This window comes from Hipposideros armiger, unplaced genomic scaffold (genome assembly GCF_001890085.2).
Source record: "Hipposideros armiger isolate ML-2016 unplaced genomic scaffold, ASM189008v1 scaffold_182, whole genome shotgun sequence".
Lineage (NCBI taxonomy): Eukaryota > Metazoa > Chordata > Mammalia > Chiroptera > Hipposideridae > Hipposideros > Hipposideros armiger.
In genome coordinates this window covers 1,238,020-1,261,485 of record NW_017731532.1, presented here as the reverse complement: position 1 = coordinate 1,261,485, position 23,466 = coordinate 1,238,020, and the positions used below count along the sequence as shown (strand labels likewise).

The following is a 23,466-nucleotide window of genomic DNA, read 5'->3' as shown; positions in this document are numbered from 1 at the left end:
CCCTGGGTTCCAGATGTGTAAATCAACACAGTAAATAAAGTATTACAGAAAAGTAGAGATATTTTATTTATTAAAGGCGAAGATATTTTTTCGCCTGTAATATTTTAATGAAAGCAGTTTGGCTGAATATGCTGCACTTTTTTGTTTCGTTTTAAGTCAATTGTGATACAGCATTTCAAAGGTCTGCTTTCGGTTCTTTTTCCTTTTTTTTTTTAATTTTGTTTTACAGTGATTGTAATGGTCACAACAGCTAAGAAAGATACACAGATCCTCATGGAAGAGGTCTATCACTGGCTGTGCTTAGTAAATCAGGACACTCACATTTCAATCCTCTTCTCTAGTTGCTAGAGGTTGGTCTTCATGTTCTAGAATCTACATGCTTTTCCATGAGTTGCTAACCAACATAGACAGCTTCACACTATCGTCAAGCTCAACACACACACAGGTCGAGGGTTCATTATTAACAATAGTAAATATACATCCTATCTCACGTAATCTTAATTTCATATTTGGAGAGCCAATTTTTTGAAAGATGTGCTTATACTGTTGTTTTTACATACTGCCACATTTTTGTTCATTAGTTTTCTTTTTTTTCTTTTCTTTTCTTTTTTTTTTTTTTTTGCAGGAATCTTTAAAGCCTGACAAGTAGGAGGTGTGTTAACTCAAACTGGATGATAGCAACCTGGTTAATGCAGGGCACAGTAACTGCAATGTGTAACAAGCCCCTGAAGAAGTGAAGCCACCACTGTCAGCTCCTTCCTATTGTCAGACTCCCACTGTTGCCTTTCAGTGGTCTTGAGCAATATATGTGATACCTGGTCATAGGACAAATGAACTGTGTGAAGACCCAACATGAGTCCATGTTTCTATGTTAGTGAAGCTTCATTAGAAAAGTAAGTATCAATAGCCGTCCTGATGTTATTTGCCACATGGCAGTGGGTTGTTTTGCAAGCCCTCCAGGTGCATTCATGCATTCGCTTTAAAGACTCTGTGCTGTGGCTCAGACTACTGTTAAACAAAATTATGAAAAAAGCAAAACTGATCTTTGGCATCCCCTCCATCTAGCTTGTCATGACCTTATTTTCCTCTTTCACACAAAGCTCCCAAATCCAACCCTTCTGGTCTTCAGAGGAAAGGGACCTGATACGCTCAGCAATAGTAAATGTGACAGGCAGGACATGTTTAGCTGGCCAAAAGTCTTTGCCATTGAGGAGAAGTTTCCCTAAACAAGGAAATCTTAATGAATCACTGACTGTGCAGATTCTATACCAGAGAACATGACAGAGGGAGGGGAGAGGGGGGGCAGCAGCCGTGGCTTCTCTGGCATCCTTTGAAACTAACCCTATGGACGACTCCCCTGCTGTACTGAGAAGGCCAGCCCTGCCATGGCCAATGCAGAGGGGCATGGGGACATCACCAGTGCCTCACACTCTGTCTCTGAGGAGACAGAAATTGTTCCTGGAAGGAACTACATTTGATTTCCAATTGCTGGACCCCCAGGTCTCCCTGTTACCAATCCTGGGCATTCAACCCCTTTTTCTATTTATAATGCTAATGATAAATCAACATGGAACAGAAGTTTCCAAAGAAAATAAAAGAAGCTTATGCTGGAAATGCTGAATTAATGTATTTTTCTGGTTACTTATAATGGTAAAGAATTATTTGCATAGCAAGAAAAATGCTAATTTTATTAAAGTGCTATTAGATAAGGCTTTTAGACTAACTTGCAGCATCCTAAAAATTATACAGAATGACTTGATTTGTCAGTTCTAACCTCTTTGGAATCATTTGCCTGCACAGTTGCCACACTTGGAGGAAAAACCAAATCCAGAACTGACTTGTTTCCTAAATGAATTGGGAAGTTGTCATTAAGAAGCATCTGCTACTTTATTGCAGTCATGTAAAAGCATTCTTGTGCCTCCATAACGGACTATTGAGCAGATGTTTTAGAGCACTATACCCACAGCAATACGTGTCTCATAAAAAGGATAAGGAGCTACAACGTAATTAATGATTTCAGCTCCTCTATAAACAAATTTCACTTTTTAAAAAATGGATTTAAAGTTGTGTCAAGAACTTTAACTTTTAACTTATGCAACTCAGTTGCAAGAAAGTGTACACAAAATCATTTACAGCAACCCATAACAAAGGGTCAGACTCAGCTGCACACTCAACATGATAAAATCTGAGGGTGCAAGAAAGGTGTCTCCAGACCACATCGCCCTGCCACCTCCCCACGGATCAGCCAGAGAATTAGCCACTGGTGATCGATTTCTTTGTGTCTTAAAGCCAGAAAAATAAGCATTGTCACTGGGAATGGGAGCGAACACTTAAAATAATTATCAGCTAAGATTTTCAATTCCTAGCCAAGATTTTCAGACTGACAGTGGGCTCCCAGTATGGGAAGTGGGAACAGGAACCTGCAGCAGGGAAGCCAGCAGTGTGTGCAAACATGAACAGTGGTAGTTATAAATTGGCCACATGTTCCTCTTACTCTAATAAAATCCCATAACTCTAAGTTAAGAAATGTAAAAACATGAATAACAGTGGTTAAAAACATGAACGTCTACAAGAACACTGTTCTTTAATCTCAGATCCAGGTTCTATGTGGGATCCATGTCTTAGCGTGGGTTACTGCCAGAGCAGACCTTGAGAAGGAGCACAAGTAATCTACCGCGTAAGTGCTTTCAGGAGCACCTATAAGGGAGTGGGGAAGTGAGGTAGGATGGGGAGAAAAAGCAATACAGGGTGCATTAGTGATCAGATTACCACTGTGGGCAATCGGGGCTGCTTCCCACTGGGAATATGGGGTGGCTGTAGGGAACACACTGCAGAGTTGTCCCACTTGAGGGTCTCAGAATCCGGGGTGTATGTTCACCAACTCCCACCTGCAACAGAGGACTGCTCCCTTTGGGCTGCTAACCCCTGGAATTGAGGGGTGCCTCACGCTGGAGCACAGCATGCTCTTGTCGCTATGGAGTGCCTTCAGGCAGAGCCACAGGTGCCTGCATTAGACACTGGAGAGCACAGGAACAGGGAATGTCATGGGGACATGGATGGGGACGGAGGCCACTGCTGCTGATCTAGGCAAGGCCTAAGATCAGACAGTTCCCAATCCCTTACTCACAATTCTGGAATCCAGAAAGCTCTAAATTTTTTGAGAATATATTTTCTCATATACTTGGCACCAAAACTCATTTGGTAGCAATTCTTATTTGAGTCTTTTTAGTCTTTATTTATTCTATTTTTTTATGAATATTGTTTCACTAAAAATATTATTATTTTTGAGCAGGAGGATGTGACCCAGGCACTACTAAAAACATAACATAATACAGAATTTACTTTTATAAAATTACGTTACTTATCTAAAATCTTTAAAATGCTGAATTCCAAAACACATTGTGGCTCAAGAATTGTGGGAATGTAGTTTTTTTGGTGTGGCTTCTACCTTTCTGTTACATTTGTCTTGAGCATAAACAAAATAATATAGATAGAAGTGTTTCGACCTTTTTGAACAAAAGGCACTGAATAAATTCCTGAGCAAGTATCAAATTAAAAAATCTGGGAAAAAGATAAAAAGCAGATGAAAGGGAGAAGAGGAAAATGAAAGAGGAAGAAGAATGGGGGTAAAAGAAAAGAAGAGAGACAAGGCATGCTATGATAAAAGCTAAAGGTATCAATGAAAAGTGAGAGCTAGATTAAAACTGAACAAAATAACAACACAAACACATTTTATACTGCTATTCTCCAATAATATTGTTGCCAAAATCTAGTCCTCAAAATTTTGATATAAAAAGATAAAGAAAAGACAGAAAGAAGACAGAGACTATGTATATGCATGAAACATATAACAACTGCTGGAGGAATCTGATAATAAGTAGTAATCAATACTTAAATGGGGATCACTAATTAACTAAATTAATCACTAGAAACCCAAAGTAATTATTCTAATTATTGAGATGTACAGTCACGAACATTTATTCATTCAATAAACATTAACTGAGCATCTGGTATACCTGTGACAGTGTACTGAGTAGATTAAGAAATTAAAACATAAAAAATAAATGTCACACTTCCAGTCGTGGAGCAGCCGATTACCTAGCGCCCAGCAAAATGGAGCTGGAGGCCATGAGCAGATAGATACACCAGCTGAGTGAACCCAGCTGTCTTCCCCCATCTGACCATGGTACTACTGGCCACTGGCATGTTCTTCACCGCCTGGTTCTTCATTTATGAGGTCACCTCCACCAAGTATGCTCTGCAGCTACAAAAAGAGCTCCTCATTTCCTTGGTGGCCTTGCTCTTCATAGACTTTGAGGTGCTCTTCCTGCTTCTGGGTTGGCATCTATGAATGAGCTCCCAAGGATTCCAAACAGGCAGCTTCACCAAATCCCTGTTTTGTAAATTAATTTTTTTCACTATTGCTGGAATATAACTATTGCAGAAGTTTCCCCCTGCTGCTCACAATAAAAGCAGACGTGTGACCAAAAAAATAAAATAAAATTGGTCATGTAAGACTTGTGTAATTAGGTGAGACAGCCAAGTCATAGGAGTGATGTCAGAAAGATGGCGCCATGAGGGGTGCTCCTTGATATCTCCCCCCGGAAATTACAACAAATAAAACATCTATAATTCAACAAAAGGTTCCCTATGCAACACACCAGCATGTCTGAGAGATCCATACATTGAAACATACGAAGGTAGGCAAATCGGGGCAAACAGGGAGGAGGGAAGGGAGAAATGCAGAGATGCGGGCCATGGGCCCCAGCCCAGAGCTCACTGCAGTCCCGGAAGAGGCTGGAGACTGCAGGATCATTTTCTGTGGCCCCAGCAATCCTGCCTGAGGGAATCAGCATATAATACGGCTAAACCCAGCAATCAGGGCAGAGAACTTGGAGCAAAGGCCAAATACAGAAGGGCTCCGACACCTGTAGTGCCTCACCGCCAGGCAGAAAACAAAGCCGTGGAGCCTGGCCACCTCCCCCCACCTTCCCAGAGCCCCCTCCCTTGCATCCTCCCAATGTTAAAAGTGGGACCCAGAAAGGAAAAAAAAAATGGTAGCAGTGCCAAATTAAAGAGCAGAATATCTACAGTCCTGAGAACTGGAGAGACAGACCTTGAACAGAGGATGCACAGTACAGTGCAGCTAATTCCAGTGACAGGGAAAGAGCTGTAGGAATGAGGCAGTTGTGGTCTGGTGGTTGCCTTTTCTTGGAAGAGGGCAGGGTCACAGGCATGCCTGCCAACTCTCCCAGACCACCACGACCCACCTTTCCAGGCTGATTGCATCAGGGGCACCCAGGGCTGCTGAGACGCACAGCTCTGCATCTGGCTGCAGGGAAACACCAGTATTTCAGAGGCTCAGAACCCCATTGCCTACCACATCCTCCCACAGAGATGGTGCCCTAAAACCGAGGCGACCTGGTCACAGAGGAGAAACTTATCTCCCGAGGAAATCTCCCACCCTGCGAGAAGCCAAAATAGTGCAAGAGGGAGAAAATAAAACATTCCAGCACCACATACTGGGAAGCAAAAGAAAAACCTCTTCATATCAACCTGTTGCAGAATCTACTCCTTTAGATGTCCAGGAAGAGAAATAATAATTCATTAATTGTCACACATAACCAAGGTATCAAGGCAACTCAGAAATAAAATGAAAAATCTCCAGAAAATGAACTTAAAGACATGGAAATAAGTGATTTAAATGACAGAGAATTCAAGAGTGCAAAATTCAACAAGATACAAGAAAACTCAGATAGGTACTCTAATGAACTCAGAAATAAAATCAACAAATAAAATGAATATTTTAACAAAGAAATTAAAATTTAAAAAAAGAATCAAATAAAAATTCTGGAGCTGAAGAACTCAATAAAAGATGAAGAATGAAATAGCAAGCTTAGAAAATAGAGTGGACCAGGTGGAGAAAAGAATTAGTGATATCGAAGACAGAAATCTGGAAATGACACAGATAGAAGAGAAAGACCTGAGAGTTAAAAGAAATGAAATAACTCTACAAGAACTATCTGACTCCATCAGAAAGATCAATATAGGAACAATGGGCATCCCAGAAGAAGAAGAGAGAGAAGGGTACAGATAGTCTATTCAAACAAATAGTCAACGAAAACTTCCCAAACCTATGGAAACAACTGGATCTTTGAATCCAAGAAGCAAACAGAACACCAAATCACCTCAATCCCAAAAGGCCTTCTCCAAGGCACATTATTTTGAAACTGTCAAAAATTAATGACAAAGAAAGAATTCTCAAGGCGGCCAGGGAAAGGAAGGCTGTAACCTACAAAGGAAAGCCCATTGGATTATCATCAGCCTTTTCAGCAGAAACTCTACAAGCCAGGAGGGAGTGGAATCAAATACTCAAACTATTGAAAGGGAGAAATTACCAGCCCAAAATAATATAGTCTGCAAAGTTATCCTTTAGATATGAAGGAGGAATAAACACCATTCCAGACATACAGAACCTAGGGGAATTTTCCACCACAAGGCCTGCATTACAGGAAATACTAAAGGAGTCTATTCGACCTGAAACAAAAAGACAAAAGTATACAAAATATACAAAATCATAAACAAGATTACTAACAGGCAGACAGAAGCAGGAAATGGCAACTCCTAAACAGCATGGGGCATTATACATTTAAACATAACATAAAGAGAAAGAAGGTCAAAACATTAAAAAAAACAATTTGCTACTGCAACTCAGAAATCAACTCACAGCAAAAATAGGGATAATTTATGACAACAAAAACATAAAAGGAAGAGGGAGTAAAGGTCCAAATTTGCAAAGAGAAATGGAGATAAGAAACATGCTGAAGAAAAAGGACTATTGTATATAGAAAGATATAGAACTGTCTTTCATATAAACCTTATAGTAATCACTCAGAAAAAAAAAATCCAGAACTAAGATGCACAACATGAAAAAAAGAGGGAACAGAGGGAAAATATCATAAAATACCACCAAACTAAAATAACAGAAACACAAAGGCAAAAAAACAAAGGAGACACCGAGTTATTACTGGAAAACAAAAGATAAAATGGCTATAGGATGTCCTTATATATCAATAATCACCCTAAATGTAAATGAGCTAAACTCACCAACAAAAAGGCACAGAGTAGCAGATTGAATCAAAAAACAAAACCCAGGCCAGCTGAGTGACTCAGTTGGTTAAGAGCTCGCTCAAGAGTTTGAGCTCTGAACAACAGCGGTTCTATTCCTGGCCGGAGCTGAGCTGCCGCTGAGCTGCCAACAGGTGGCAGGATGGCTCAGCTAAAAAAACAAAAAACAAAACAAAAAAACCAATCACGTGCGCCCTCCAAGAGACAAATCTCAGCTACAAGGACAAATATAGACTCAAAGTGAAAGGGTAGAAAAAGATACTCCAAGCAAATGGCATTCAGAGAAAAGTGAGTGGAGCCATTCTTATATCTGACAAAACAGACTTCAGGATAAAAAAGGTAACAAGAGACAAAGATGGACATTTCATAATGATAAATGAGACAATACAAGAAGACATAACACTTATCAATATATATGCTCCCAATCAAGGAGCACCAAAATATATAGAGTATCTATTAACAGGAATAAATGGAGAAACTGACAAAAACACAATTATAGTAGGGAAACTAATTATGCCATTATTTATGGATCTATGGAGAGATCCTTCAAAACCAGAAAATCAATCAGGAAATGATACATTAGATATAATGGAAATAATTGACATTTGTAGAGCACTTCATCCTAGAACTCCAGACTATACATTCTTTTCTAGTGCACATGGAACATTCTCAAGAATAGACCATATGTTTGGGACACAAAACTAGCCTAAGCAAATATAAGAAGATTTAAATCATACCAAGAATATTCTCTGCCCACAAGGATTTTAAATTGGAGATCAACAGCAAAATAAAAGTAAGAAAAAAACACAAATACGTGGAGATTAAACAACATGCCATTAAAGAACGACTAGGTCAAAGAAGAAATAAAAGGAGAGATCAAAAGATAAATTGAAACAAATGAGAATAAAAATACATTGTATCAAAATTATTTGGATGCAGCAAAAGCAGTATTAAGAGGTAAATTTATATCATTACAGGCCTATCTCAAGAAACAAACAAACAAAAATCCCAAATAAACAGCCTAACAGTACATCTTAAAGAACTAGAAAAGAAGAACAAATGAAACCCAAAGTTAGCAGAAGGAAATAATAAAAATTAGAGCAGAGCTAAATAAAATAGAGAACAAAAGACAATAGAAAAAATTAATGCAACAAAAAGAAGATGCTTTGAAAAGATTAATAAAATTGGCAAACACTTGGCCAGACTCACTCAGGAAAAAAAAAAAAGAAAAACACAAACAAAATCAGAAATTAAAGAGAAATTACGATGGTACCACAGAAATACAAAGACTCATACAAGAATACTATGAAGGACTATACAGCACCAAATTCAATAACCTAGAAGAAAAGGACAAGTTCTTAGAAACATGTATATAACCTTCGTAGATGTAATCACAAAGAACCAGAAAATCTAAATTGACCAATCAATGGTAAAGAAATTGAAACAATCATCCAAAACCTCCCCAAAAGCAAAAGTCCAGAACAAGAAAGCTTCACTAGTGAATTCCACTAAACATTCAAAGATGATATAATACCAGTCCTCCTCAAACTCTTCCAAAAGATTGAAGAAGAGGCAATACTTTCTAACTTATTTAATGAGGTCAATATTACCCTGATCCAAAACCTGGTAAGAATAACACAAAAAAAACAAAACTACAGACCAATACCTCTGGTGAATACAGAAGCAAAACTCCTAAACAAAATACTAGCAAATCAAATACAACAATACATTAAAAAGATTATACATCAAAATCAAGTGGGGCTCATTGCAGGGTCACAAGGACTGCTTAACATATACAAATCAATCAAATGTGACACACCACATAAATACAATAAAAGATAAAAATCATATGATTATATAAATAGATGCAGAAAAAACATTTGACAAGATATAACATCCATTCATGATTTTAAAACTTAATAAAATGGGTATAGAAAGTACCTCAACATAATAAAGGCCATATACAACCAACCCTCAGCTTATATCATACTTAATAGTGAAAAATGGAAAGCTTTTCCTTCAAATCAGAAACAACACAGGGATGCCCCCGTAACCACTGTTATTCAACATCATATTGGAAGTCCTAGCCAGAGCAATCAGGCAAGAGAAAGAAATAAAAGGAATCCAAATTGGAAATTAAGAAATTAAATTGTCACTTTCTGCAGGTGACATGACTCTTTATATAGAAAACCCTAAAGATTCCACCAAAAAACTATTAGAAGCAATAAACAAATACAGTAAAGTTGGTGGATACAAAATCAATGTACAAAAATCCATTGCTTTCCTATATAGTCACAATGAAATTTCACAAAAAGAAATGAAAAAAAATCATTTTTGCAATTGCAACTAAAAGGAAAAAATACCTAGGAATACACTTAACAAAGTATGTGAAGGACTTATACATGGAAAATTATAAGACACTGTTAAAAGAAATTGAAGAAGACACAAAGAAATAAAAAGATATTCTGTGTCCATGGATTAGAAGAATCATCATAGTTAAAATGGCCATATTAACCCAAAGCAATATACAGATTTAATGCAATCCCTATCAAAATCCCAATGGTATTTTTTTCAAGCGGTAAAATAAAAAAAATCATCAGATTTGTATGTAATCACAAAAGACAACAGATAGCCAAAGCAACCCTAAGAAAAAAGAACAAGGCTGGAAGTATCATACTCACTGACTTCAAGTTGTACTACAAGGTGACAGTAATCAAAACAGCATTTTACTAGCAGAAAAACAGACACATGGACCAATGGATTAGAACTGAGAACCCATAAATAAACCCACATATATATGGGCAGATAATCTTCAACAAAGGAGCCAAAAACAACAATGGAGAAAAGAAAGCCTCTTCAATAAATGGTGCTGGGAAAATTGGAAAGCCACATGCAAAAGGATGAAACTAGACTGCCATCTGTTACCATATACCAAAATTAACTCAAAATGGATCAAAGACCTAAATATAAGACCTGAAAGAATAAATTGCCTAGAGGAAAGCATAGGTACTAAAAGTATGAACCTTGGGTTCAGAGAGGATTTCATGAATTTTACCATGTCAAGGGAAGTAAAGAAAAAATAAATGAATGGGACTGTGTCAAACTAAAAAGCTTCTACACAGCAAAAGAAACCATCAGCAAAACAAAGAGGCAAGCAACAAACTCCTCCGATAAAGGACTAGTATCCAAAAAATAAAGAACTTGTACAACTCAACAACAAAATACAAACAATCCAATTAAAACATGGGCAGAGGACCTGAACAGACATTTCTCCCCTCCAAAAAAAAAAAAATACAACGGCCAACAGATAAAAGAAAAAATGGTCACTTCGCTAGCTATTAGGGAAATGCAAATCAAAACCACAATGAGATATTGCTTAGCACCTGTGAGAATGGCTATCATCAACAAGACAAATAATAACAAGTGTTGGAGAGGCTGCTGAGAAAGAACCCTTATACACTGCTGGTTAGAGTGTAAATTGATACAGCCACAATGGAAAACAGTATGGGGGTTCCTCAAAAAATTAAGAATATAATTACTATACGGCCAAGTAATCCCTCTCCTGGGTATCTACCCCAAAAATCTGAAAACATTTATCCATAAAGATATATGTACCCCCATGTTCACTGCAGTGTTATTCACGGAGGCCAAGACATGGAAACAATCAAAGTGCCCTTTAATAGATGACTGGATAAAGGAGATGTGGTACATATACACAATGGAATATTACTCAGCCATAAGAAAAGATGAAATAGTGTCATTTGTGACAACATGGATGGATATTGAGATTATCATGTTAAGCAATATAAGTCAAAAAGAAAAATTCAAGAACCGTATGACCTCACTCATATATGGGATATGAAACTGAAAGTAACAAAGGAACAAGACAAAGAAACAAAGAAAAAAACCCTCATAGACGCAGACAACAGTTTAGAGGTTACTAGAGGGTAAGGGGAGAAGAGGGTGGTAAAAGAGGGTAAAGGAAGTCAAATATATGATGATGGAAGAAGAACTAACTCTGGGTGGTGAACACACAATGTAATATATAGATGATGTATTATAGAAATGTACAATTGAAACCTATATAATTTTACTAAACAATGTCACCCCAACCAATTTAATAAAAAATAAAATAAAATAATAATAAAAAAGAGAGCCAAGTCATGTGAGTTGTAGCCACAAATGAGAATAACCCACAGCAACCTGAGATAATGACTGTATGAGAAGTATAGTGTACATGGGATTACAGATAAAGACCTCAATCCCAACTCTATCCTGAAAGGATGCAGAAAGTCTCAGAGTAAACGGTATCCTTTAGCCTAAATAAAGAATTATTGCAACTATTAGAAATGAGGCATAGGGTATTCCAGGCAGAAATGATGGGAAGATCTAATGTGTAAGATGCTGAAGCTCATGGCCACTTTAGCAAGTCACCCTGTCTGTCTGGGACATATGATATGTATACACGTATAACACATATGTATTTAGTAACTAATACTAAAGCCATTTCTATAATCACCTCTCTTTAGACTTTGCCCTACAAATTCAGTGGCCTATAGGATTCTGATGTCTTAAATCAGTATCTCCAAAATAGTATCTGCTAATGATGTCCCTTTTACTTTTAATGACACCATCATCTTCCCAGTTATCTAGGCTGAAAACTTTGGAGTTGTCTGATAAATGGGGGCTTGTTTGGGGCCCCTTATATTCAACAGTAATTTGCTTAAGACTAACAAGTACTTTCTACGAACATGTCTTTCATTGGTTCCCTCTTTCCCAATACTGTTCCCAACGTTTTTTGTTGTTTTTTTTAATCTCTTATGACCTCTTTTGAGGATCATTCTATTTAAATAGGCTTCTAATTTATCTCTCCATGTCTTCTCTAATTTCCCATCTACCCTTCAGTTCATTTCCAGATTATTCTATTTAAAGCAAAGCTTTAATCATATTGCTCTACCACATGACTAATCCTCATAATAATCTAACATTATTATTTTCTTTCATGCTAAGCAATGTCCTAAATGCTTTACATGGACTATTTCATGTAGTCCTACCAAGAGCTCCATAAACCAGATACCATTATCATCTCTAGTGAACAATGAGGAAACAGAACCTTACAGAGCTTGATTAACTTGTGATGTCACTCAGCTAATCAATGGTGCAATCAAGTTCCACATCCAGGCAGAGTGACTCCAAAGTCAACCCTCTTAATTTGTTAGGCTAGCTCACAGCTACTTTCTTCGGATCCTCAGCATCTATCAACCATAGTTTAAGTTCTATACGTCAACCCTCTACAATCTGACTTCAACCTAACAATTCTAATCCTATTTCTAATCTCTTACTCATATTATAAACTATGCATGACAATGTCATAAGCAACCTGATGAGATAATGCATTCTTTTACCCAAACTGGGTCCTAAAGATCCTGGCTACACAACTTGCCTAAGACTACAAGTAGTAAGTGGCGGAGCCAGAATACTGCCCATGTGTATAACTTTAAAGCTTTGGGATTTGAGTCATCAACATACAAGGACTGGCTGGAACACCTGTAGTAGATGAAATTTCTCATGAAAATAAAAAAGGCCAAGAAAAAATCTTGAGGAATGCCATATTTCAGAGGTAGGAGAGGAGGAGCTAGCAAAGACAACTTCACAGACAAAGAAGAAAAATAAAGAGAAGAGAATGACATGGAAGTCACAGAAAGAAAAGCTTCCAGCAGATTGTGATCAACAGCCTTGGATGTTACAGAAGAATGAAGAACAGTCTGAAGAGACAATTTGAATTGATGTTTCAGCTGTGACTGGTGTCTTTTAAGAGAGAACTTTCAAGAACACACAGGGAGAAAATGTTCAAGGGATGGGGCAAGAAGATAGAACCAGTGCTATGGGGGAGTTGAAAATATAATGTGAGGCTATCCTGTGGGCAATTGGGGTCTGTCATGCTACTTTTTTAACAGCTTTAGAGTTTGTGTGTGTGTGTATATCTGCACATCTTAATCAGCATTTCAGATTATAAAAAAGTATATAAGAATGATCCATTAGGCTGAAAAGGCTACTCTGAACAAAGGAAGGAAATTCCTGGCTCTTAGGCATAAATTTTATATATTATTTTCCTTTTTTTTCTTTGTCTAAAGGAAGCTATATTTGTCAGGATCTCTGGGCATTTTGCCCAATTTAGCTTAATTTTTTTTTCATCTCTTCAGTTTTTTGAGTGTATTGTGACTGATACTTATAAATAATAATTTAGCATGACCACTTTATTTTTATGCCCCCTTCCAAACCAGGATTATGACTGAAACTAAGAGGGAGCATTAGGCAGAAAATATGTTTTCTGTACAGTCCATAGATATTTTAAGCAAAGGACACATCAAAGTTGAACTCTCAAAAGCAATTTTCTTTATTTAAAAGCTTAATTAGTAATGGTTGTGTTCAAATCAAGTGTATCAGTTCAAGAAACCCTTCAAGGCTCTAGATTTTGTATATAATTGCAAGGAATTGGATATTTTGAAACATTAGGTAACTTCTAAATCTTGTCAACAATCAATCTTTCAACTCAAATTTATTGATCATCTAGTGGGAGCACAGTACAATATTGATGGGGTCTATTTACAAGGAAATCTCTCATACTCAGTGAGTAGTAACCCATTCAATTTTTAAATTGAGAGGTACAAAACAAATTGTTATGGTCATATATATATATATATATATATATATATATATATATATATATATATATATATATATATATATATATATAGTGGGTTCCTGCAGCCAAATAGTTCTTCAAAGGTTTCCATTTCCAAAGGAAGTTTTTTTATTTGCCCCCCCACCCCACCCCCACTCCCGGTCTTTTAGTTCTCTCTGACTGGTTGAATATTAAGGAATCTAACCTATTACTAAAATAATTTGTTTTTCCAAAGAAAATCAGGAGAATAAAAGCAAGATTGTGATCTTCATTGTGGTTTCAAAAAATTCATAGTAACTCAAAAAGGCTTACAAATCAAAGAATTACAGTTTCCCCATTCTACCACACACACACTAGTATATGCGCAAATGTTATAATAATACCCTTATGCGTTAACAATCATTTATAATGGCTAGAAATTCATTTGTCTGTTAATTGCTTTAAAAGTGTTATCACAATTGAAAAGTAAATTTATTCAAGTGAAAAAAGCAATGGACCATGAACATGTGAAAATTAGTTTAGGGCATACGCTTCATCTAAAAGTAGAAATTTCTTTTCAAATTTTGGTCTTTCCTCTTGCAGTTTATAGTCAGGCAACAAAATTCAAGCTTTATTAAATGAATAATACTAGCATTGAGGAAATTTTATTTGGATTTCATAGCATAAGGTAGTGAAATGTCTCCACAGTTTAGAGTAATTTGGCCATCAATTAAAGAGCTGAGACATAAATTTTGAGGCAAAACAAAAGATAGACTACTTCAGGAATCCCCAACCATCCTAGAACTCTTCCAGGGATTCAAATATCACAAATATTGTATCCCAAGACATACTCCTCCTTGAAACTTTCTCTTCATTTACCTTGATGACAACACTGTGCCCTGATTTTTCTTCTAAAATTCTGGACATCCTTCTCAGTTGCTATAGTTAACTCTTCTTTCTCTACTTACCTGTTAAATACTTGGATTCCCCAGAATTCTGTCTTCAGCCATTACCAGGCCTCACTTTACTGACCCTTTCTATTAATCTCAAATATGTCAAAGCTTCAGGTTTCACTTACATCCTAAATCTGAATCTCCTACCAAGATCCCTCTTTTAAAGTTTAGACAGATTCCTATCTCCAGCTGGATGTTCTACAGCATGTCAATTAAATGTGTCCAACATATAACCCATTATCTTTTCATTGAACTTGCTCATCCTTATATATCTCATGTTTTAGTTAAAGGTATTAAAATTCATCTAGAATAGTGCCAGGTAGTCAATAAAAATTTACTAAGTGAATGAAATAAGTCAGTTGGTCAAAATTATTCATTGAGAATATGAGTATAGCCAGACACTGTGCCATGTACTAGGGAATATAGATATAAGAAAGAAAGATGAAGTCCCTCCCTCATGAAGTTCAGTCCAATGGAGAAGACAGACATTAAATAATTATAAGTGTGGTTAATTTTTTACATAAATTACAAGTGTAATGACAAAGGAAAAAATAACCCATCTAATCACCGAAACCAGAAAACTATAAAATATCTTCAATTTTTTTTCTTTCCCTCACACTCAATTTGCAATCAGTTCCCAAATCTTATTAATTCCAGTTCTGAAAATTTTCTGATTTATTTCTTCTCCTCCATCATTACTGTCTTATTCCATTCAGGGCTTCATTATCTCTTTCCTTTAACTGGTCTCCCTGACTGCAATCTCTTTTCTTTGTGGTCCAGTCATGGCACTGTTATACTTCTACAGTATAGATGTGGCGGTGTCACAATCCTCCTGAAAAACATTTATGGGTCCCATCTGGCATGAAGAATAAAGCCCCAAATCCATGATATTCATGGTTCTCACAGTCCAGCCTTCACTTGCCTTTCCAAATTTATTACATCCCTCCCAATCCCCTGCACCCTGGTCTCTACGCATATCACACACACACATTCTCTCAGACCTCCCTTTTCTAATGCTCGATCTCAGAAAAACACAATTAGCTGGAAGACACTGGAGTCCTGGTTGGAGTAGGGTTCTCGAGACCTGGCCAGATCATGTGAATGAAACTCCTCTTGCTTAAAGCTGGAAGAGCTTTAGGTCAAGGAAAAGAGCAGCTAACAGAAGCAGTGTACTTTGAGAGTGCCAAGTCAGACTAAGAATATATAGCTCAAAATCAGGTCATCATCAAAAATGGATGAGATATCAACCAGGATCCAAAGAATAAAACCACATAGCAGATAGGACAGAGATAAAAGTTTGCAGAAGTGTGTGTGTGTGTGTGTGTGTGTGTGTGTGTGTGTGTTTATCAGGCAATGGGGGAAATACAACTCAAAGTAGCTTCAAAGCTAAGAACAGATGACCTCTATAGGTTTTCTTAGAATCTCGTTCTCACAGTTGCCAATATTAATATAATAGAAAATATAATCAACCCAAATTTACTCTCCAAGGTACTTCTCCATGAAAACTATCTGTACCCCAACCCCATTCCATCTCCTAGCTAATCTTTTACTTCATAATGTTCCCATAGTCCTTTTCATATGCCACCTTTATAACAATTGACACACTCAGTCACAATTACTTACATGTCTGTTTACTCAGCTAAAATATGATTATGTGGGTAGGGGATATGTTTTATTCATCCTTGTGTCCTCAGTAGTAACATAGAGCAAGTTTGCTAAATAGATGAATAAATTAATTAATAAATATAAGGAAATAACGAATGAACGAACAAATAAGTATAGTAGTCCTAACTTAATTGTACCTAATAAATACAAAAATCTGCTATTAAACTTAGAAACTGACTTTGGAATCTGTTGCTTTTGTCTGTAGAATAGTTCGAGTACAGGAGGAGAAACAATATTTTTGTTGGTTTAACTAAAGAATTCAAAAGTGGGATTTAACAAGAAATATTCAAATAGCCCAAAAATATGCAAATAAGTACAATTAGAAAGTTATCACAATGCCAATATTATTCTGTTCAACAGTTTTGTTTTATGTTACTTTTAAATAGTTATGCCTTAGAGAGGCAATGGTACAATTGTAGATATTCCACCCACTAGTTTATTCCTAAGCCTTAATGGCTTATTTCCTGAAACCATCCCACCATTCCCCGCTACCTCCCATTCCTGGCATGAAATACAAAACATGAACACTTGCAATATACATGTAAAATGTACACTATGTGTCTGTTCATTTATTGATGGAAGAAATTGCTACTTAACAACAGCCCTGAGACCAGAAACATAAGTGTCAACACAATCCATACATTGTGATTGATAAAATAAATTTTACTTTATAAATAAAGTTATTCTTCTCTATTTTAACAAATTATCAATTTAACCAAATATTTTCATTATTTGAATAATTGTAAGTATTAGCTAATCATCTCAAAATCTTCTTGAAGGCATACATAGCTGAAATGTTGTAACCCTTACGGCACACAATTCAATACCAACTACCTTTTGGAAATGCAATATGAATTTGATAACACTTAGAAATAGTGGGTTGAATTCGATGACCTCAACAGCCCCTTCTAGATAAAAATTCTATTATACTATAACTATTTTAGGTTAAATAACTAGAAACTATCAGGTATAGTGGCACATAGGTTTCACAGTGAGGAATTCCAATCTGGTTATATGCCAAATTAGCTAACCTGCCCTTGAAATATGCAGCCATCTCCCTGTAAAAATTAGCAGTCAGCACCCTTGCTTTCTACACAAACTATGCTTGCAGGCTTTTCTTTTTTATCCATCTTATGACCCATTCTAGATCTCTTAGGAATTTGACCTGGCTTCCTCCTCTCCTCTTGAATCTGCTACTGCTCCTCTGGTTTCTTCTCTAGCTACTGTTTGTATTAAGCCCTCAACTCTGGATCCTGTAACATCCCAGCCTGACCCAGCTAGACATGAAAGACTCTACCCTCTGCTGACTTAGCTCTGCTGCCAAATTTGGCCTTATCTGCACAGGATTGAGCAGGTGGGACGGATAATCATGTATATAAAATATGACACAGTGTAATGTCATAGAAAAATCAGTAAAACTTAGAACTGAATGACAGATTTGAATCCTAACTCTGCCATTTAATGGTTGAGTAAATGAACTTGGGCAAATGGCTGAAATAGATGATGTACAAGGACCTCTCCTAATTCAATATTGTTTATTATGAAAATTTTCTATCACATACAAAAGTATAAAACAAGTATAATGAATCCCATATGCCCTTCAGTCAGCTCCAGAGCTGTAAACACTGGGCAATCATATCTCATCCACTCCTCTGCCAAAACTATTTTCCCTAAAGCAAATCCTTGATATCATATATTTCATCTAAAAACTTCACTGTTGTATTTTAATAATACAAATCCATTGTTATTATCACACCTAATAAAACGAATTCCATAAAGTCACCTAATGCCTAATCCATGTTCAAATTTCCCAGATTATCTCAAAATTGTCTTAAACTTTTCTTAGTTGTATTTTTTCTAAACAGGATCCAACTAACAGCTACACATTCCATAACATTTTTTTTATCAGATAATAAGGGAGAAAGTCTCCAACAGGCATTACCTTGGTTTGTTAATTCTCAAGTTTGGTATGAAATTGAGGACTTTACTCCACTCATCACAAACCTCTAGACCTATGTTTTTCAATATAATAGCCACGATCCTCATGAGGATATTGAAATTAATTAATATTAAGTAATATTAAAAATTCAGTTTCTCAGGCATACTAACCACATTTCAAATGCTCAATAGCCACATGTGGCTAGTGACTACCATATAAGAGAGCAAAGATATAAAATATTTCTCCCATTAGTAAGTGAAGAGTCATATGGTATACATGTTACGTCATTGCAGGAAGTTCTATTGGGTTATGCCACTCTAGATCCTAAAAACATACGAGGTGTCATGAAACAATATGATGAATAATAACACTTTCTAAAGCAGTTCTGGAAGTCCTCTTTCATAAGCGTCTGTAGTTGCGCTGTCGTGGCTGCCCTGATGTCCTGAATCGATCCAAAACATGTTCCTTTCATGGTCATTGTGACTTTGGGGGAGAGCCAGAAGTCGCTTGGTGCCAGATCCGGTGAATAAGGTGGATGAAGACACACGGTAATGTTTTTATTTGACAGAAATTGCCATACCAGAAGCGATGTGTGACATGGAGCCTTGTCATGATGGAGGATGAAGTAAAGACACTCATGAAAGAAGACTTCCAGAACTGCTTCAGAAAGTGGCAAGAATGAAGGGATAAGTGTGTTCAAAGCGAGGGGGAGTATTTTGAGGGGGTTTAATAGCAACGAATCTTTTACTGTAATTTTTTATTTGAACATTCATTGTATTTCTTGATCACACTTCATACCTATGCACCAGTCATACCTCTCACTTCATAGAACTTAGAAAAGAATTCTCACTGTAAACCTAATGTGCAGAATCACTGAGGGCTCATTTAAGTCACCCAAGACCAACTAGACCATCCTGGTCCAGGGTCCTTTGATGTGGCTCCACAAGAAAACTGACCAGTAGGCCACTACCTACAAATGGGCTATGAGTTCCATTTATAAATAAACTTTATAACCTGTTTTGAACTTGAAACCATTTTGTTCAGGTTCCCAGGCTCCTCTCAAAACCCCAATTAACTCAAAACATGACTGGAATTTTACACAATGAACAGTAGGGGGGAAAAAAACACCACCAAAAAACTATTATTGCTATTGTGGGCTAGCCTGGAAACCAAAAACTATACATGGTGTAATTTCTATATGTAAAGCTGTTCTTCAGGGTGGAGAAGAGAGTGTCCCTGGAATCATGTCTCATCCCTCGCTCTCGTTTCTCCATGTTTCCACAGCGGAGAAGAAATAGCAACAAGGAAAGCAAAATGTTGGAGGCCATTTCACTTGGGAAGAGCCTTCCCCCACCTGAGGTTAAACAGCCAATTTATACATATAAATTGGCTGACATATATACATATATATGTATACATATATACATACATATATATATATATATATATATATATATGATTTCTAAGGGAGTCATTATAAATAAAATTCATAGATAAGTCCTTATAACTTATTTAAGCTAAGCAATAGAAAGACTTTCCCTGATTATTCCCACCTACATCACAGTCTCAAAAGAAAGAAAATTTTATATAATGTAGGGTTGGTACAGGTCTTTCAAAGCTTAACAAAAAAAGAAACCATAGACTAAAAGATTACTAGGTTTGACTATAATTATTTTTAAAATTATGTATGTCAGAAAACACTGCAAATGAAGTTAAAATATAAAAACCTAGGCAAAATATTGACAACATATACAACAAAGTGCTAACATCTAAATAAAGAATCCCATAAACCAGTAATAAGTGAGTACCTTTATAGAAAAATGGACCAAAAAAAAGGACAAGCAATTTATAAAGGAAGAAACACAAATGGCTAAATAAACAGGAAAATTTTCTAACTTCACTGATAAACCAAGAAATTCAAATTGAAACAGAGATCACTTTTTTCCTATCAAACAAGCAAATAAAGAAATAAATAAATAACTTTAACTGCTATTCTCTAGCAGTCATTCTCAGAGGAAGGTTTGCTGGAGAGGGCAGAGCTATTTGCACCTCTAAAGTACAACTGTATCTTTCTGAGCTCCCAAGAAAGAATGAATATAATACACTTGAAATAAGTCTTCACCCCATGAAAATGCAAAATGCATCACATAAATATAAAATACCATTTGCAACAGTAATGATGGATAATTTTATTAAGGGGATGGGCATGATAAACTGAAAAACTTGACTTTTTATGTAACATTACTTTATCTCTATTATATTTCACATTAAGGCATTTTAAAGCCTTTTTAGTCTGCTAGTATGCATCTTCGCTACAGTGCTTCTTGGCATTGACTCATTAAGTATTCTTCATCTGATTCAAGGCAAAATATGCTTCTGATCAAATATGCACTCACATGCTCTTTGGCAAGCTGCAACCAAATTAGAAAAATCATAAATCTGGTGCTAAATGTTCTGGAGGGATGGTATATGCTATACCTTCCCTATCAGAAAAGCACACATATGGATTGCAATATGTCAACAAACTGCATCTGTGACTTTTCTCACTCCTAATTTTAAAAATCATAGAAAGATCAATAAAACAAGCTATATTGCTGTATTTGGATTATTAACTAACAAACCTAGCTCCTGACTTCTCAAGTGGAAGTCATTCAAAAATACTTTGAAAGACACTCAAAATGTACTTGAAATGTACATTATAATAACTATGTCTGCATAAAAGTTAAAAATAAATACATTTGATATATCAAGGCTGATACCAATTTTAATATCACTAACCATTTACACTTTGGTTCTCCAAAGAAAGTTTGCTGTTAATCAGCCTATGAAATCATTCCATCACTTTGAATATGCCCCATCGCTTACGAAAAGCTTCAGTTTCTTTATTTAAATCAACATAACAAAAATAATCAATTATCACTATCCTCCAACCATATATGCAATGTGCATTTTCATGCCATAATTTTGTCTCTTCACATTAAAATCATTTTAAAGTGATTTTTTAATATAATAATTATGGCATCAGTTTCCAAAAAACGATGTACATAGTAAAAAATTTGCAGCTCATAGGAGTCAGGCTCTAAAAATACAATTCTGTATGTGATCATTTATGAAAACTAAAAAAGATCACATTTGCAAAATGAGATTTAGTTATAAAACTACCCTACAAAACAATCAATCTTCCTATTTCAAGTAATAAAATGCATTAATCAAAATTCTAAGTTTAAGACTAGACATCATAAATTTAAAAATCTAAAATAATCTATCTTCACTACAGTATCTATACAAACCCTCTCAAATATATTTTGTAAATTAATGGTTAACAAATATTAATTTTTAAAAATCCATTACCGTTGTTATTCAGTAAATATTTATTTCAGGGCCAGTATACTCCAAGTTCTGAGCTATGCATTATGGAGGGCGAAAAGATGCATAAGACATCTTTCTTGGACGTATCAAGGAGAAAACAATCTAATAATAGCAAGGATAAAACATATACATCTCAGGACTATGGAATTTCACAGCTTGAAAAAATGTTCAAGTTTATTTAATCCAATATATGCAACTACCCATGAGAAATCCTATGTTCAAAACAAGAAAATTTCTTTCTGATTTCTTAAAAGTTCACCATTACTTACTAGCAGTCTTCTCTTGAATTTTTCCACTTGTGAAATGACTCTGTGTGGCCTTTACCAACTTTTCTTTTGTAGTGTTGGTTTTTATCATGAATAAAACACACATACACAACAAACATCTATCATCTATCATTTGCTTTGAATATTTTACCTGTTGTAATTTTCCTTTAACGTTATTCATATTTGGTTGGGTTTTTTTACGCAAATCAAACTATAGATTATTTCTTCATGGTTTCTATCTTGAGGCCATTCTTAGAAAGATTAGAGAGTCACCAGAGTTTTCATCTATTAGTTGTATGGGTTCACTATAAAATTAAATTATTCAGTCCATCTGGGATTTCATTCTGGAGCACACTGTGAAATAAAGGTTCAATTTAATTCATTTTCCACATGCTTATAACATTAAAGTTGAATAGAGGACAACAAAAACCCAAAGAAATTTTTTTTAAGAGAAGAAAATACAAAAAAAGGAAATTACACATAAAACCAAGAACAATTAAGTCAGCATATTTCTCCACAGCGACTTTCAACACCAAAAGACACTGACCAGTTTTGCAGGGTTCTGAAGGATAGAAGCCATGTCCCAAGAGCTGTCTGCCTAACCACTATGTCTGCACAGAACACACACAACAAAAGACATCCTCAACAATGAAACAGCCCCCTAATAAAACCTTCCTGATGAATTCTGCTTAATTATGGAAACTAGCCAACTAAAATATGAATCAAAATTAAAATTCAATGATGGAAAAGTCAAGGTAAAAAAAAAATCATAGTGAGTACTGCATTCCAGTTAATTATATTCCAGTTAAATATAGAATTAAAATTAAACAATTATAGACCTTAACTACACAACAGAATGTAAATGTTATAAAGCTCAAATAAGTAAGAATAATCTTGTAACAGACAAAAATAGGGAGGGAATAGGAAGCCAGAGTATATGTATATGAGCATTTTTCAAAGCAGATCAGTATAGATGATCTAAATAGAAACATATGTCTTAAAACCATAACTCTCACCTCATTATGTTTTTCATAATCTCTTTCCTTAACTTTAGACAAATCTTCTAAAATATATCTACCCCTTGTAGTGAATTACTTATTTAGAAGTTCTATAATTCTTTTAGGTACTTTTAGTTTCTTTTCCTTTTTATTTCTTTCTTTTCCTTTTTTTTTTTATCCCTTTACCTTGCTCCATCCCCAGCCTCCCTCCCATCTAGCAATCATCAGTTTTTTTCTCTGTATCTCTGAGTCTATTTCTGTTTTGTTTGCTCATTTATTCTGTTCTTTAGATTCCACAAATAAGTAAGATCATATGGCATTTGTTTTTCTCAGTCTGACTTATTTCACTTAGCATAATATCCTCTAGGTCCATCCATGTTGTTGCAAATGGTAAGATTATGTTCTTCCCCCGCCCCAGCTCTTCCTTTTAATGAAGGCAAATATTGTGTGTGTGTGGAGGAGTTGGGGCTACTTGTGGAAGCAT

At 35.8% G+C, this 23,466-nt stretch overlaps 1 protein-coding gene and 1 pseudogene across 7 annotated transcripts in view; one reads left to right on the top strand and one right to left on the bottom strand.

Annotated features, from left to right (window-relative positions):
- The window catches only part of ATG10 (autophagy related 10), a 338,768-nt gene that overhangs the window by 97,091 nt on the left and 218,211 nt on the right, over positions 1-23,466 (bottom strand). The gene's annotated exons all lie outside the window — the stretch shown is intronic.
- On the top strand, positions 4,114-4,355 carry LOC109388128 (transmembrane protein 258 pseudogene; annotated as a pseudogene).